The sequence below is a fragment of the Pundamilia nyererei genome, unplaced genomic scaffold (genome assembly GCF_000239375.1).
Source record: "Pundamilia nyererei isolate P.nyererei 1_Seehausen unplaced genomic scaffold, PunNye1.0 scaffold00025, whole genome shotgun sequence".
Classification (NCBI taxonomy): domain Eukaryota; kingdom Metazoa; phylum Chordata; class Actinopteri; order Cichliformes; family Cichlidae; genus Pundamilia; species Pundamilia nyererei.
In genome coordinates this window covers 998,742-1,014,449 of record NW_005187426.1, presented here as the reverse complement: position 1 = coordinate 1,014,449, position 15,708 = coordinate 998,742, and the positions used below count along the sequence as shown (strand labels likewise).

At 37.7% G+C, this 15,708-nt stretch overlaps 1 protein-coding gene across 2 annotated transcripts in view; it reads right to left on the bottom strand.

Annotated features, from left to right (window-relative positions):
- Positions 1 to 15,708, bottom strand: part of ntrk3b (neurotrophic tyrosine kinase, receptor, type 3b) — a 222,296-nt gene that overhangs the window by 191,560 nt on the left and 15,028 nt on the right. The window lies entirely within an intron of this gene.

The following is a 15,708-nucleotide window of genomic DNA, read 5'->3' as shown; positions in this document are numbered from 1 at the left end:
CGCAATACTTTGATTAATAGTTTCTGGTTTGTGAGAGAGAGTGTGAAATGGAAACAATCTCACCATCTGGCAGTCTGTCTCATACCCACATTTTGTTTCTGACTAGTAGTGGGGGGGGGTAGCAATGTTGCTGTTTTTAATCATGGTCTGCAGTATGTATAATGTTAAGCAAGCCCAGTAATTGAGATTTAGTCTCAGTGGATGATGAGAGAGAGAAAGACACACACCAAGGAAAGACAAGCCTCTCACTCAAGCATTATCAAATCGAAAAAAAAATAGTGGACCGAAGCAAAGTAGGTCTTTTTTTCCCATTTAAAAACTTAAGTAAAAACAGTAGACTGAAAAGGATTGGATGGCTAACTAACTATTGTAGATTTAATAACAGGGCAAAAATGGGCCATTCTTGGTTCACAGTTATCAGGAGATTTAATCACAGAGATGAACTACAGTTAAATCTGCATTCATATCCAGGGGAAAGACATCAATAAATATGGTTTGTAATACACAATGCACATTTGCAGGCAATGCTCAAGCATTAGTACAGCATCTAAAGTTACAAAAGAAGCAACCATTCCTCAGGTGGCTCAGAATTCCACTGCAAGACAATGATGTGCAAAAAGAGAAATTTTAGTAGGGTTGCGGCCCATAAAACCCCTCAAAAGAAACCACAGGTAATGATGTACAGAGATGCGTCATACTCGGATGAGTCATCTGTCACTACATTCTTGACAAGTAGGTGAGTGCATGGATTGCCTACACAAAAGGATCGCTGTTGATTTTTCCTTTAATTTGTCATCCGTCTGTGTGTGTCAGTCAGTCTTTGTGAGTCAATAAGATGAGACAAAGGTCATTAGCTCCTGGGCTGTGCTATGTCACGCCTGTCACACCAATATGTGTGTTGTGAAGTGTTTGAACGCAATATCATTTTGATGCTACACTATGACTCGAGCACACCTGAGATGTGTGGTAATGAAAAAACAAGATGCATGAGGTTCCCTGTGGCACAAACACCAAATGGCTCCTGTTCCTTGGTAATCTCCTCTGATTCTGCCTATTGTTTCCAATACTGCTGTCTGTCTTTGATTTACAACTTCGTCGGGATGATCTACAATGCTCGCGCCACAGCCTTAATGGGAAAACGTTTAATAAAATAGAATGTCTCTGGTGTGTTCCTCTGGTATTGATCTACATTCAGCCTCCCTCTCTGTTTTCATAGAGGCAAAGAGGCACTCTTCTGCAGCCCAAACACTTCAGCGAGGTGATGCAGTGGTGAAGTAGCACTCCTCTAGATTAAAGCACTCGCCTAACATCAATCAGATAACATTTTTTTTTATGTTTATGTTTATTTATTATTTTTTTATGCCTGACTCATAACTGTTGCTGCATTGTAAAGGCAAGAGACACATGAAAAGGATGCGGAGGAAGTAGTGGTGATGAAAAAACAGAAGAAAGAAGCTATTTCCCTCAACATTTACTGCAAGTGGAGGGGGGGGGCGCTAGGAACAAGTCATTCTCCAAACCAATCATGAGGGACATTTGGCATTCAAGGCTTGTAAATGGGAATCAAGTATTACAATCTCTCCAGTTTCGCTCGCTGAGACAAACCCACGCCTGTTAACTCTATGCAAATGCAATCACATGCACAGGCAGACAGATGCACCGGCTTCCCTCCTAATGTATGAGCCTATGAAATTGCATCCACCTTCCATCTGTTGGTCGGAGTCTGAATTATAAAATGGCCTCCAACAACAATATTAATCGGCAAAGCCAACTGGAGCATACCGTGTACTTTTTCCACCTTTGTTTCTCCAGAGAGCATTGTTGTTTCATGTTCACAGAGTCAGAGTCAGTTCTAGGGTCAGTGAAGATCAGTGAAAAAGCTCTGGGGGTGTTTGCTGATTGAAAAATACTAAAATACACCAAAGGGCTCTTATAAAATGATGATTTTTATAAGAACTAAAGAAATTTAATTATCAAAACCCTTTCAGCGTGCTTTTTATGCCAATACAATTTATTACACTCCAGACTGACCCCTAAATGATGTCACCTATAGGTTCTGAAGCCTCGAGTCTGGTTTTAGGGTTGTAGCCGTGTGGTTTTCTGGCGCCAGAGTGAACATATTTGGATGTAAATAGGGAAGCTTGGGTTCTAAAATAAAAGCTTGATTGGTTATTATATGGCCCAAAACATTAATATTTAATAAAATTTCTTACTGACGATCTAATGTGGACATTGTTATCTTTAGTCAGAATCAAAAGCACATAAATAATGTTTGTTGTCAGTTTACAATGAATGAAAAACTATCCACCAAAAGCAATATCTTAAAAGGCACACCAGCAGGTATCTGTCATCCAGCACTATTTGTTCTTTCTGGGATCAGGATTGACCAGACTGCAGTTTGGACTCACACCGGGCAGGGAAACAACTTCAGTAATACAGTATTAGCATCACCAGAGAGAAAGAGTCTACATAGTCTACATAGAATAAAAGCACAAAAAACTTTCAGTCACCTGCGATACTATGGTGAAATGAAAAATGGAGTAAATACTTGAGGATTTCACAACTTCACAAGCTTTAAATAAACATGGCTACTTTAAGCCATGATTACATTCTCATTTTTAACACCCCGACAGGCAGCACGGAAAATCAAGGTCGCTACCAGTTCAGTTAAAGGAATTCTGTCCTTTTATTATGAGAACAAATAATATAAAAGTCTAGTGAATGTACAGTTCTTGAGCTGAAAATCTATGGGAATTTTATAAGAGCAAAGATTAAATTGCTGAACATTTTCAGTAGAAAATCTTTTTTAAACCCTTGGAAGTTTTGTAACACTCGAGTACTCAACATATGCAGCTGTTATCTTTGACATACCCATCAATCATTCCACCTGAAACACACTGTCAGACTTTTATACTGACACTTGTGAGTAACCAAAATCAGTTGTTACCAGAGCCTTGTGATACATGAGCTAAAAGCAGCAACAAATGTCTGCATAATAAGGCAGGGAGGATCTCAAAGGTGTTATTTATTGAGCTTTTAACCATGACACCGTTCGTGTAAACTGAACATTCATGTGGAGTTTGACTTTTGCATGTTGCTTAGTTTGGTATATGCACCAATCTACCTGTTAAATAAAAAAAGCTAGGTGGTTAGTGCTAGGGAATAATTACAGATTGGTTTGAAATGCACAACCTGATGTTCCCCCACTCATTTCATCTCTGTGGTAGTCATACGAAAATGAAATGAGCATTCATGCACAGGGAGCCATCCATTAATAAATGTTATTCCATTCATCATTTTCTTCTGCTCATCCAAGTGAGGGTTGTGGGGGTTCTGGAGCTTATCCCAGCTGTCATAGAATGAGAGGCGGGGTACGCACTGGACAGGTCACCAATCTATCACAAGGCTAACACAGACAGACAGATGACAAGCCATGCTTGCATTCACACCTATGGTTAATTAAGAATTGCCACTTAACCTAACCCTATGTATGTCTTTGGACTGTGGGGGGAAACCCAGAGAGGCATGGGGAAACTATAAAAAGACCTCAGTGGACCCAAACCCAAGACATTCTTGTTGTGAAGCAACATTGTTATCCACTAAACCATCACATTAATTATTAACGTTAAAATATTTGTAAAATAAATGTTAAAATTGAAACAAAAATGTTTCAGTGTGCATATGACAGACTGAAACGTCATAAAAACAAGGGCTCTGGTACTTTTCCCCACCACAGTTTTTACTGGAAAAAATATAAAAACGCTCGCAAATTGTGACAATTTGTCTCAATTACATTAACTGCAGAGAGTGTGAGCTCGAGAATATGATACCGATATAAAAGTGACAGGCAAAATTGACCAAATTACAGTTATATTAAAAATGATTCCCCCTGCATAGAAACGATGGATTCAGCACTAAAGATAAAGCCCGATTTTCCCAGAAACTGCATCTGAAAATCCATTGGACAAGACAACTGGAGGGAGAGAGCGATTGAGAGGGGTCTCACAAAGGGACTTTGGTTCAATAAAAAGTAAAACGAAACACACTGAAAAAAAAAAAAACCCAAGGATGAAATTCCCATTGATTGTTATCAGTGGTTTCCCGGGGAGTGCTCCTCAGGGGAAAGGATCGGCCTGAACTATGGTCCGATCAGCCAAACAGTTGCCTCTTCTAAGTGCTCGTCTCCATGGACCTGCCGATTATTTAGGCTACAAAACTTCAGTGCTGTTTAAAAAGGACACTAACAATGGTTTGATGCTGCATATCGATCATAGTAATCGGGCCTAGACAGCCTCCTTTACCTCTCCCACTGCATACTGTGTGTGTGTGTTTGAGTTTGTGTGCATCTATGTATATGTGCACAGTCTTCAAATTAAAACTTCTATCATTTAGAGTTAATCGTTTTGCAGTCTTGGGATCACCATATAAGTCCTAAGACATATTTTCTCTCTTACTCTTAATCTATTTTTGTCTGATACTCATTTTTGTAAGGCCCTTTGTAACCACTGACTATGCAAAGTGTTACACAAATAAATATTTCTTGAATCAGACAGAGAATTAAAGAAATAATATTTTTAGACTATTAATCTCTCTGATCGTTAATTCAATATGCTAAGCCATATGGATATACCCGAAATCACAGTTACAATGTTTGACTGTTCTATTTGTTTAAGGGTTTTTGCATATTATAAGTACAACTCCAGCCTTGGGCTTTTGTTGCAGCCTATTATACATTAGGAACTTATTGAGAGATTCATTCATCCAAAGTATAGTACCTTGACTCTTATGTAAAAACAATGATTTGTGAAACCATGGTCATTATTAATTTGCTCTGGAGACTGAATTATTTCCACTTAGTTTCTAAAAGTACACCTCTATGTTGAGTGAAAATAACTGTTTACCATTCTGTTGCTTTTTCTCTGGGTGAGGGCTGTGCTGTTCTGATGCCATGCCAGGGCCATCAGCTCAGAGTATTTTAACATTGCTAATATTCCCAGCCAGGATGCTGTCCCAAGGCTGCCCCCAGACTGTTCCGTGTCACCAGTTTGCCCATCCGGCCCTGGGTGGAAGCTACCTAAGCCTCTGAGTGTCACTGCTCGCTACAGGCTCAGCCAATCTGCAGCAGAGATTTGGCAGGGCTAAACGTCGTGGGAGCATTGGTCCGTGCTCTGAGAGGTATCAACGCTTCGCACATGACTAAGCTCAAGCATTTCTGCCCAAAATGAAAATGACTATAATTAGCATGCCATTTTGCCAAGTGTCATCAGGCTATGATCCTCTCCGGATTCAGCTCCATACTGGAGTTACTCAGCAGTAGCTCAGAAGGCAATGGATCTGCACATCAACGAATGTCACATTCAACACTGTATACCTCCATCTGTGCGGGTTAATAAGCAGAGTACATTAACACTGTCAAGTCACAGTTATTGCACCATTAAATTCCTTCAATCTAAAACACAGACCATTTTCAAAGTGCAGCAGTGCCCTTTCAGTGCACCATTCAAATAATCCTAAAATCATTTAGAGAAGTCAGACTGCTTTGTTTTCATAGCAATAAGCACAGACTTGGGTCACTTAGCAGCAGCAGAACAAAGTGCAAACAAAACACTGACAATTTAACACTTTTTAGAGAGGAGCACTATAGAAACCGGGACTCCAGTCCGGTCAAGGCAAACAAAAACGAATTTAATTTCTTCATTTTCATAGACATGAATTGTTCATTTCTAATTTTTTTGTTAGAAACAACAAATAGAATAGAATAGAATAGAATAGCACTTTATGTTCATTGTACATGTACAAGAAAATTGTGGATGCGCCACACCAATTGTGCAGGAATAAAATATAAATACTAGAAAGCAGGAATAATAAATAAATAGCATAAGGGAGAAATATATACAATCAAGAGTCATATACACAAAAATAAAAAGGCACACATTAGAGAACAAGTTGCAAAGTTCTTAGAAGTAGTGCAAAGAAAAGACTTGATCTTTGAAACCAGTGTAGAGAATGAGACTCCTCAGAGGGATTCATCAAAACGTGAAAATGTGAAAAACTGACAGCCATTTAACCCAAACTATGATCTTTATCTAGATGTATCTCAGCTATTTTACAGCCAGACTGGGTAGTTTCATTTCTCAGATGTAATTAAGTAGTTTTTTTGATGCATAAACTGAATCATATTCATCTGAATGAAAAAAAAAAAAGAGAAATTACTGTCCAGCAACATATTCCAAAAACTACAGAAAAAATGTGTTGCAGTATCCTATTTGAGGCACCCAGCTAAAAAAAATTTCCATTTACCCCCCATTAAGTTCTGTTTGGTGTTTCCAAAAGCTCATATCAAATCTCACTCATAACAGTTAAACTCTGCCTTTTTGCAGTTTAGCCACCCAGTACTGCAGGTTTTATTTCCAACAATAAAAGTGGTGAGAATGGTGAGAATTAATCAAAACATTGTTAAGGAAAAGGAGTGTTTTTTGACATAACTTTAAAGCTACCTCTAAGGTGCTTTGAGGAGAGGAAAAAGTCTTAAAAGGTCAAAGCGCTAGCAGCGCGTGTGGTACTTGGAAATGTCTACAACATTTTGGCTATATCAACATGTTTCAGCTTGGGCCTTCATTTCAGTGGTCCTAAAAGTCACAGTGAATCACAACATTAAAGGTAAATGGAGAAAAAGATAATAACAGCTAAAAAATGGTATCATTCTCTCTAACCCTGAAGGGAACTGCAGTGTTGGGTGGTAATTTGATTCATGCTCGTCACAATCAAGGCCCATTTTCTAAAAGCCATTCTTAATACAAAAACATTGATCTTTAAGTTAACAGCTTTTCCAGGTAAAAGAATACAAAATAATTCCTGCTGTTATTCAGTTTTCCTTCAGTAGAAATCTAATTTCAGAACTGATTGAGGAAATTCCACAGCAGAGTTTCTGAAACACTTGAGTCAAAATAAAATAATGTGATCGATTACAGAGACCGTCTGTTACCGGTGTGAACAAGGAGAATAATAGATGAAAAAACTCCAAAGCGCTTTTTTTTTCTTTTTAAGGATTGCATGTGTTAGACAGGAAAGGGAAGCTTGAAAGAATGCTGCGCATAAATAAATCAACAAAACATTAAAAGAGAAGAGAGCATTTAAAATTTAAATAGAGACAGGAAATCTCTTTAAACCTACAAAATCAATCACACTGGCTCTAATCACAGGTATGTTTTACACAGTTCAAGCCTACTGTGTATATAAAACTAGATCGTGGAGGCCAATCTTTCCGTTCATGACCACAGCACAACCTTTGCATGATACATAAGACTTGCTGTTGTCAGCAGATATAGTTCAGCGTTTCTCAGCACCCCAATGTCCTGCTGATTACGATAATGTTTAATCAAATAAGTGATTGTATAGTGCTGGATTTTATCCAGAAAGCCCATACTGCATGCAAATGTGGCAGACCTTTAGCAGAGAGACATGCAGTTTGCTTAAAGAACATCCCATCTGGATGCACAGGCATAATTATAGGAAGGAGATTTATTAGGTTTTATTTAAAATTGCCATCTGCAGACTTAGATAAAATCTTAAATAGTCTGACTGTGGGAGACTAATATATAATATAATACATAAGTTCCTATGGAATAATTGCACACAAGAAAAGCAGGTAAAGGCGGGATAAAACAGGACAGAATATATCTAATTAGAAATAAAGGATATAGATATATCAAAATAGGACAGATTATGATTTAGAAAAAATACAAAAGAGCAGGGCAGGATTTAATGGAATAGGATGCAAAACAATAGGATATAGGATAATGGAATACATGCAAATAGGAATAAAACAAAGGACAGGACAGCAGGTCAGATAGGGCTAGGCTACACTAGGCTGCACTAGGGTAGTAGGATAAAATGAAAGAAGAGGCCATACATGTTTACGAGTTTGGATTATAAAGACAAGATAAAATATGAAAAGCTATGCCATAATGAGAAATAATATAGATAGTAAAAAAGGTAGGTAAGTACACAATATATGCAAAATGATAACAGATAGGACCTAGTACAGATGGAAAAGCACAGTAGGATAGGACACAGAATGGACGAGAAAATAGTAATGTAGATAAGATGTAGGACATAAGTTGATAGGAGAGATGTAAGAATACAAGACAAAATAAGACCGATAAAAGGTAAGAAAAACATACTTTATTCATTATCAGTATGCTGGTTAAAGTAAAATATAGATCATGATATAGGAAACAGGCACAGAAAGGGGAGGACAAAATACTGTGTGGGATACGACATGATATTTTAACAGAAAATAGAATGTCGTAGAAAAGTATATGATCCCATAAAAGATAAGACTATAACATAGGATTTGATACAGAGTAGATGATATTGTTAAGGTAAGAAATGTTACAGGCTAGATAATAATATAGAGTAAGAAATTTGATAGAATTTAAAGACAGAATAAGATAATGAAATCTAATCCCGATGATTAAGGACTGATATTGATAACACCCTGGTAACTACCAATTATCTATTCTACTTATAGGTCAGTTTCTTTATTGATTCTCTTATTGATTCCCGATCAATTTTCTGTTTGAAAAAGCAAGACTACTAAGATTTTTAGCATTGATGAAAAAGTTTAATTATCTCTGGCGCTGAAAACGATCCTGAAAAAAGGCTTGGATGTGACTCACATGTGCTAAAGCTCCGGTGCCTTGAGTTTGACACGATTGTTTTGTTGTTGTAAAATGAGCTGGAGAAACTGGAAATCCAAGTAAAAGGGAAGACTAGGGAGATTAAGATTCCGACTCAAAGATGGGATAGGAAAGTATACTGGATACAGAACAGATTAAAGACTATAGACCAGGTTAGTACATAATGAAGGACTTAATAAGCTTTTAAAAAGATAAGGAAGGAAAAGATACAGATACAGGAGTAAGAACTGGGATCAAAAAAGACAGGGCAGGGCAAGATTTCAGTGTCATAAAGAAAAATAAACAGACATGTGATCCTGCCACTGTAACATAAAGCTAAACATTTTAAATTCCACCCTGTAGATTTCTGCCTTCTACAACTGTCTCCTCTTTATAATTCACCTACTTATCTGCACTCCATCTTCATGTTAACAAGACACCCTGTCCTATTTTCGACAACCTTTCTGATGAAGTGGCTTTGAAAAACAATTCTCCCGGTTATCTTATCTTCTATGTCAAACCCATTCATTACTACAATATGGAGACGAAAGCAAAGGAAGGCAAAGGAAAGACGCAACATTACAGGGAAGGAAAATTTAGAGGTGGAGAGAAAGTGAGTGCAGACATATTGTGTGCTGAGCTGCATTTAAGGGGCTTTGATTATAGATTATGATGCCATCTGTTCAGAATGCTGGTCACACTGTACATGATAGGCAGCATATTTGATATCAGCTGTGTGCACCTCCTGTTGCTGCTCCTGTTCACCTCAGGCAACAATGAATACAGACACCTCTCTGAAGGCCATTGGTCCACTGTGGGATAACTCTAGCCCTGGCATAGAGTTGATGGTGCTGGGCTTACAGCATGAGGAGTGGATTAAATGTTCTGCACACGTCCTTCATGGAGCTAGACTCCTCCAATTTCAGGATATGATAAATCTGCAGCTGAGGGGCATCTCTCCTGGAGAATTCAATTAGGTAAGAAAAGAGAAGAGGATCACAGCGATATTAGAGAGCTGAGTGGAGAGCTCCTCAGCCCTCCCAGTAATGAACCGCTCCGTTTCTCCACCGTGACTAGATTGATTTGACTAGCTGAGCTCAGAGTTCATCCTCGTCTTAAAGCAATTCAGAAAAAAAGGCTTGGTGTCATTGTGGAGGGGAGAGGTTTGAAATTTAGAAATGGACTGAAATATGAGTAAAGCTTGTGGATGGAGGACTGAAGTCTCTGCTTACTCCAGACACCTGCCAACATGTTGAGATAACTTTCGAGGGAACTTTATGATCCTCTCCAATTCGAGCTAGACTTGAAAAGCCTCACAATTATTAGTTTAAAGTAGCCTGAATGATCTGTGTCTGATTCCAGTCTATGCAAATAAAATGTATCTATGAATATTTCATATTAACGGCTACTAAATAAATATCTGCCTTAAGTCACAGCCCTGAAATGTTTCCCTTTTGTGATGACCCATCTCTGTATCCTGGTTTCATACATTCTGCTCATGTCTACATTCTCCATCGAAAGTTGAGATCAGTTTGCAGTTGTGAAAGTGAGTCTCAAGGATGTACCTAATTGTGTGGTTATAAATAGGATAATTAGCTTAAATAGGATCTGATAAGAATCTCTATAACGACATTATGTGACAAAGGTGCGACCATTATGATAATTATGAAACAGAGAAATTAACTGGGTTAAATGTGTCTGTCTTTCACTCTTGTGATATCCATTCGCTTCTACACAGCATAGTATGTCATTCATAAGCAATATCTAATACCTAGCTTTGCAGACTTTTTTGCATTGTTCACAAAGAAATCACAGTCGGATTGCAGAGAAAATCAAATTCCCAAATGCATTCAAGCCATTACCATTATCTGTTACTTAAAGCTTTGCTGCACAGCTAAAATTAAAGTATTCTTCAACATTCCACAACTTTATCCATTAGTTCTTAAATGCAAAAGCCCCATTTTGGTAAATTCTGGGCATTTAGGGACTTGAAAGCTATGAACAGAGTCTCACCTGCATTATCCAAGCAGTCCCCATCAGCTGGGGAAAAAAACTATAATTTGAGTTGAGACACACTTCACTGCACTCCATCACAGCCTCTTTCTATCTTCCAGTTTATAGTTTACAGTAAAAATATCCTTTCACTTCTCTGTTCATTTTCCTTTCTTTATCTTGCAGTTCTTTTATCTTTAGTCGGTGACCACCTATTGCTGATGTTGTTCTGTTCGTGATTGGCTGTTACATTTGTGATTTGAAAAATAATCCTTCTTTAATTGTTCAATGCATAAAGAATGAAATAGCAGCTATATGCATAAAGTGCCAATTAGAACTGTGGGTTAATGTTAAAATAGGAGATAAGGGTAACACATTCCAGCAAAATCATACCCCATCCCCACCCCCAAACCACCACCACCACACACACACACACACACACACACACACACACACACACACACACACACACACACACCTCTTTCTAGAAGAAAACTTGAGCACAAAAAAATAAATTATTGGACCAACTTTTGCATGCCTTATGGGTGGTAGTAAGTCTGACAACATTACCACATACTTCCAGCAACAGCGCTGACATGGAACAATCTAGCAGTAAACTCAAAGCTATCATTAAATGCAAATTTCAGCATTTTGACTGAGACTGCCAAGAAGTTTAACACACAATAGAAATGACTTCTGCTCATTTTATCCCTTACTTACTAAACAGCAAATGTTTAGTAAGTAAGAGAAGAGTATATACCTCTTATGATCAAGGCACTGAAGTGCTACGAGAATTTGCCAGAATTGTCGAAAAGTGGTTGGAATCTGAATATTTATAAGAGGAATTTTACGCCCACTGCAGGTGCAATCTATCTCCCAAAGAGCCCTACACCCATAAATAGTGAACAATAAAGGTAATATTGTGGAGGTATGTAACAACGACAGGAGAGGTCTCAGTGTCTCACTCCAACAACTTTATTAACTCACCGAACTTCACATATAGTCAGCGCCAAAATCTCCACCCCCACACTTCCCTTCAACTTGTGTGTGAGTGGAGCCACCTGGTGGTCCGCCACAATATATGTTTCTGCATTATAGATACTAGTCTGCTCAACCCACGTGTGTCGAGGAGTTTCTTCACATCTCATGAGTCTATATTTTCACCACTACAGCAGTGGTATTTTCTACAACTACAACGTCTTACTGAAAGACTGGCAGTATTGTGATAGCTATTTAAGCAGAATGATGTGCATACATACAACATGAGCACTGACAAACCGCAAGCTGCCAAAACTGTATGATCCATTGCATTAAATGCAAATTTCAGTGTAGAAACTCTGTAAACTCTCACTTTCCACCTACACAATGCAAGTCATGTAATTTCTTCAACATAATCATGGTGTTTAGTTTAATTATATTGTAAGTAAAAATCCTTCATATCTCTCAGTTTGTGCATTCACATTACTGCTGTCAAGAGTCAGTCCTTACGGAGTTTTCAGAAATGTACTTGCTATGCCAGTCTACTACTGTTGTCATGGTGAAACATGTTGGTGTCAGCTCTTGCTTTTGATACTTTTCCCTTTTGCTAAGAAGTGACATGATCAACCCAACATGTGAGCTTCGGGGAGATTTTTTTTAAACACATCAAACTCGAAGGTTTTTGTGCACCTATTTAGTTTTTTCAGAAACCTGAAAAAATAATTTACCAAAAACTGAGCTTTTACTCTTTTCTTACCCATTTCCTCTGAAACTGATCTTCACTCATGTTGGTGCATTGTGCATAAAATCCCACATCAGTCATCAGCATCATCATCAGTTACTGCTTTGTTTATTAATTTTTTCTTAAAAAAAAAAAACATAAGAGGGTAGAGCGATAGAAGATGAAATGCTGATAGAAGAAAGAAGTCTGAAGGGTTAATTTTATGCCAGGTTCTGACTGCAAAATAACGTGACCTGAATGGTATATGGTGTCAGCACTGAAAATGGGCATCAGGTACAATAATTGCTTTACCAGTTCAGCATCTTAAGCTTAAGCACATTTTTTTAAAAATTGTTGTACTCGTGCCTAAGGCATGCCTTAGCCCTCTTGAATTATAGGTGTTACTGGTGAGAAATACACACCAATGGACAGGACATACAAAAAGTAGGAGCATAGCACAGGACATACATCATTGAAACACAAATAATTGTGTTTTTTCACATTTATCCACAGAAAGCTTCATCTTTTCCAGTTGTTGTAGCAATCTCTCCCCACAGCTCTTACCATTAAATAAAAATTGGATGATAGCGATGCCTGTAGAGATGGAGCTGCACACACATTTGTGCCGTCAGGGCATATATTTTGTATATTTGACTCTCAGCCCATGCCAAGTTATAAGATTTCAGATGTATACAACTTGCTGAAAAGACACCAAAGCACACTGCACACAAGTAATAATTATAAAATGTTTTGATTTTTGCAGTGTTTCATCCAAAAGATTTGGATGAAGTACTTCTCCTGTCCTAAATGACAACTTACACAATGTCTGATTGACAGAGTGCTTCCCTGCACTGGTCAAATGAAAGACTCCGCTGGTTTGCCCCATGGATGGACCCACAATTTTCTGTGACAAGTGTTGAAATCTGTGGACCCATCTACAATGCTGCTCAAAGGAGTGTTAACAGCCATTCTTTCTTGTCTCCAATTGTTTAACTCCTAGACTCTTTTTGGTGACGTCACATTGTAAAAGAAGCCAAACTGTGACTGGGTGTCTCTTCAGTCAACTCGAGTTTTTGACAACTCTATACTGTAACATATTGAGAAAAATATGCTGTCTAAAACTACATTAGAGAATTACATTATACTGAATTAGGCACAAAGTACAAGGAATGAAAGTCAGAGTAATTCTGAGAAATGACCGGACTATAATCACAATAATACAACAAAGATTTCAGCATAAACACAGCATATGGGTGTTTATCAACTGAAGTGCATAAAATTGGACACCAATTTGAAAATGGCACAAGACCATATAACATAGTGTTAGAAGCCACAGGGGCAAACAGAGTTGTTTCCTGCAAATACCAGGAATCAAGCCTGAGGGAAATCAAAGCAAAAGGTTAAGTTGAATCATGTGTGTGACACTTCTCCACCTGAGTCCTTCTGCTAATTAGAGCTCCAGATAGATTAGCATTTCCATGTTGACGAAGGACTGTGATGGGAGGACTTCACACCTGCAGCAAAGAAGCGACGCTCACAGCTGGAATTAGACTGAGCTATGGTGATATTTAGCCAGGTGTCAAAATAACAACCCTGTTTCTACACATAGCAACTGGTTAACTGGGCCCAGAATGAGGGAAGGTGTCTTGTTTTAGTGAATAAAAGGACAAGGAAGTGTAGGAAGAGAGGCAGCACAGTGCAATCATCACCTAAACTTAAAAAAGAAGATCAACGATTTTTTTGTATTCAAAGGTTTGGGTTATTTAAAGTTTCACCTTAAAAAGAGATTATCAAGATTAGAGGTCCATCCAGATTTGATCAGACCAATTCTTTTTCCCCCAAAAAGTAGTCTGTTTCAGTATGGCCAATTCATATAACATATGTTTACATTAAACAATGGATAAGCTGCTCCTTAATCACTAAATGTTCCTGCAATGGGTCCTATACTACCATAAAAGTTCATACAGATAACAGATTAATATGAACATATTCTATTACAGATTTTTGTGTCTTTTTTATTATTGATTTTGATTCTGGTAATGTTCAAAAAGATTATTTCCCTTCAAAAACAGTTAAAGTTGCATGCACAGCAGACTGAAAGATCAACAATACAATTTCCACCAGCCTTCGAAGCAGTTTGGCAGTCCAAAAATGGAACAAATTATTAAGTAATGTACTTTTAAATTAATTGCAGGCTTGTAGCAAAAAAGAAAGAAAAAATGCTGAAATTATTGTCTACTCTATAATTGACTGGTGGCAGTAGAGCCATGAGTTAATTAGCTTAGTGAAAAAAAAGAGTGGAATCAAGGGGAAATGTGTACATCTAAAAGAAACTGTCTATTATTACAGGTGCAAGAGTGGTTTTTAATCCACAAAGCAAGGATCCATTTCTTCAACAACAGGAAGGTGTTTCATTTATATTCATGTCATGTATATTGCTACAATGCTGGGTATTCATTTTAAACGTTGATGATGTTTCAAATTATGAGGTTGCCATATGCACATGTATTTTGCTAATCTCAGCTCAAGATGCTCCGCCTTTCCACAGATTAAATCTCTTCTTTGCAAGGGAGCAGACAACCAGAAGAAGGTTTGCTTAAAGAAAAGAGGAAGGGCGCTAGTTTCATGTCTTGTTTCATGAAGTGTTAGAGCTGGGGGGCTGCACAATCTCAATTCCTATTTTGAACTGTGAATCATGCTTCTAAAAAAATTGTAAAAATAAAAATAATGGATAATTTTTTTCAATTTAAATTTAAACCAAAATGCTTGTTTTTTTAATCAGAACTTTAAAAAACATTTATTGGTGTGCAACAATAATATATCAAATCTCTCAGAACTGCCCCAGTAATCCTTAGCACTTATCATTGAGGCTGACACATGCACAGGCTCCGTCTTAATATCTCAAACTGAACTACAAAATAGATGTGCTTGACACTGTTGATGTTTGACTGAAGAATTCCATCATTATCACCCAATACACAATGAATAAAAAAAAAAGAAGCAACACCTATACAATTTCAACTCTCTGGGTGAATCAATAAACATCACCTTTTTCAGCTTTAGTGAAATCTGAGCACAAAGGGAAGTCTTAGAGGTTTCTTGTTAACTTTCTCCCAAATTTGTCTTCTTGTTTTCTGACTGAGATGTGAAGTGTGATAACATCTAGTCCTCACATACTACAAATCTCTCACAAGTCTACAATGTCAGCCAATTACCTCTAGAAGAAGAGATGGAACTAAGGGGAGACGAGGCTCAAGGTTGTTGAATATTTGATTTGTTTGCTATTTTCCTTCCTGCTTCCTTTTAAGATGAAATCTCTCTCTCTCTCTCTCTCTC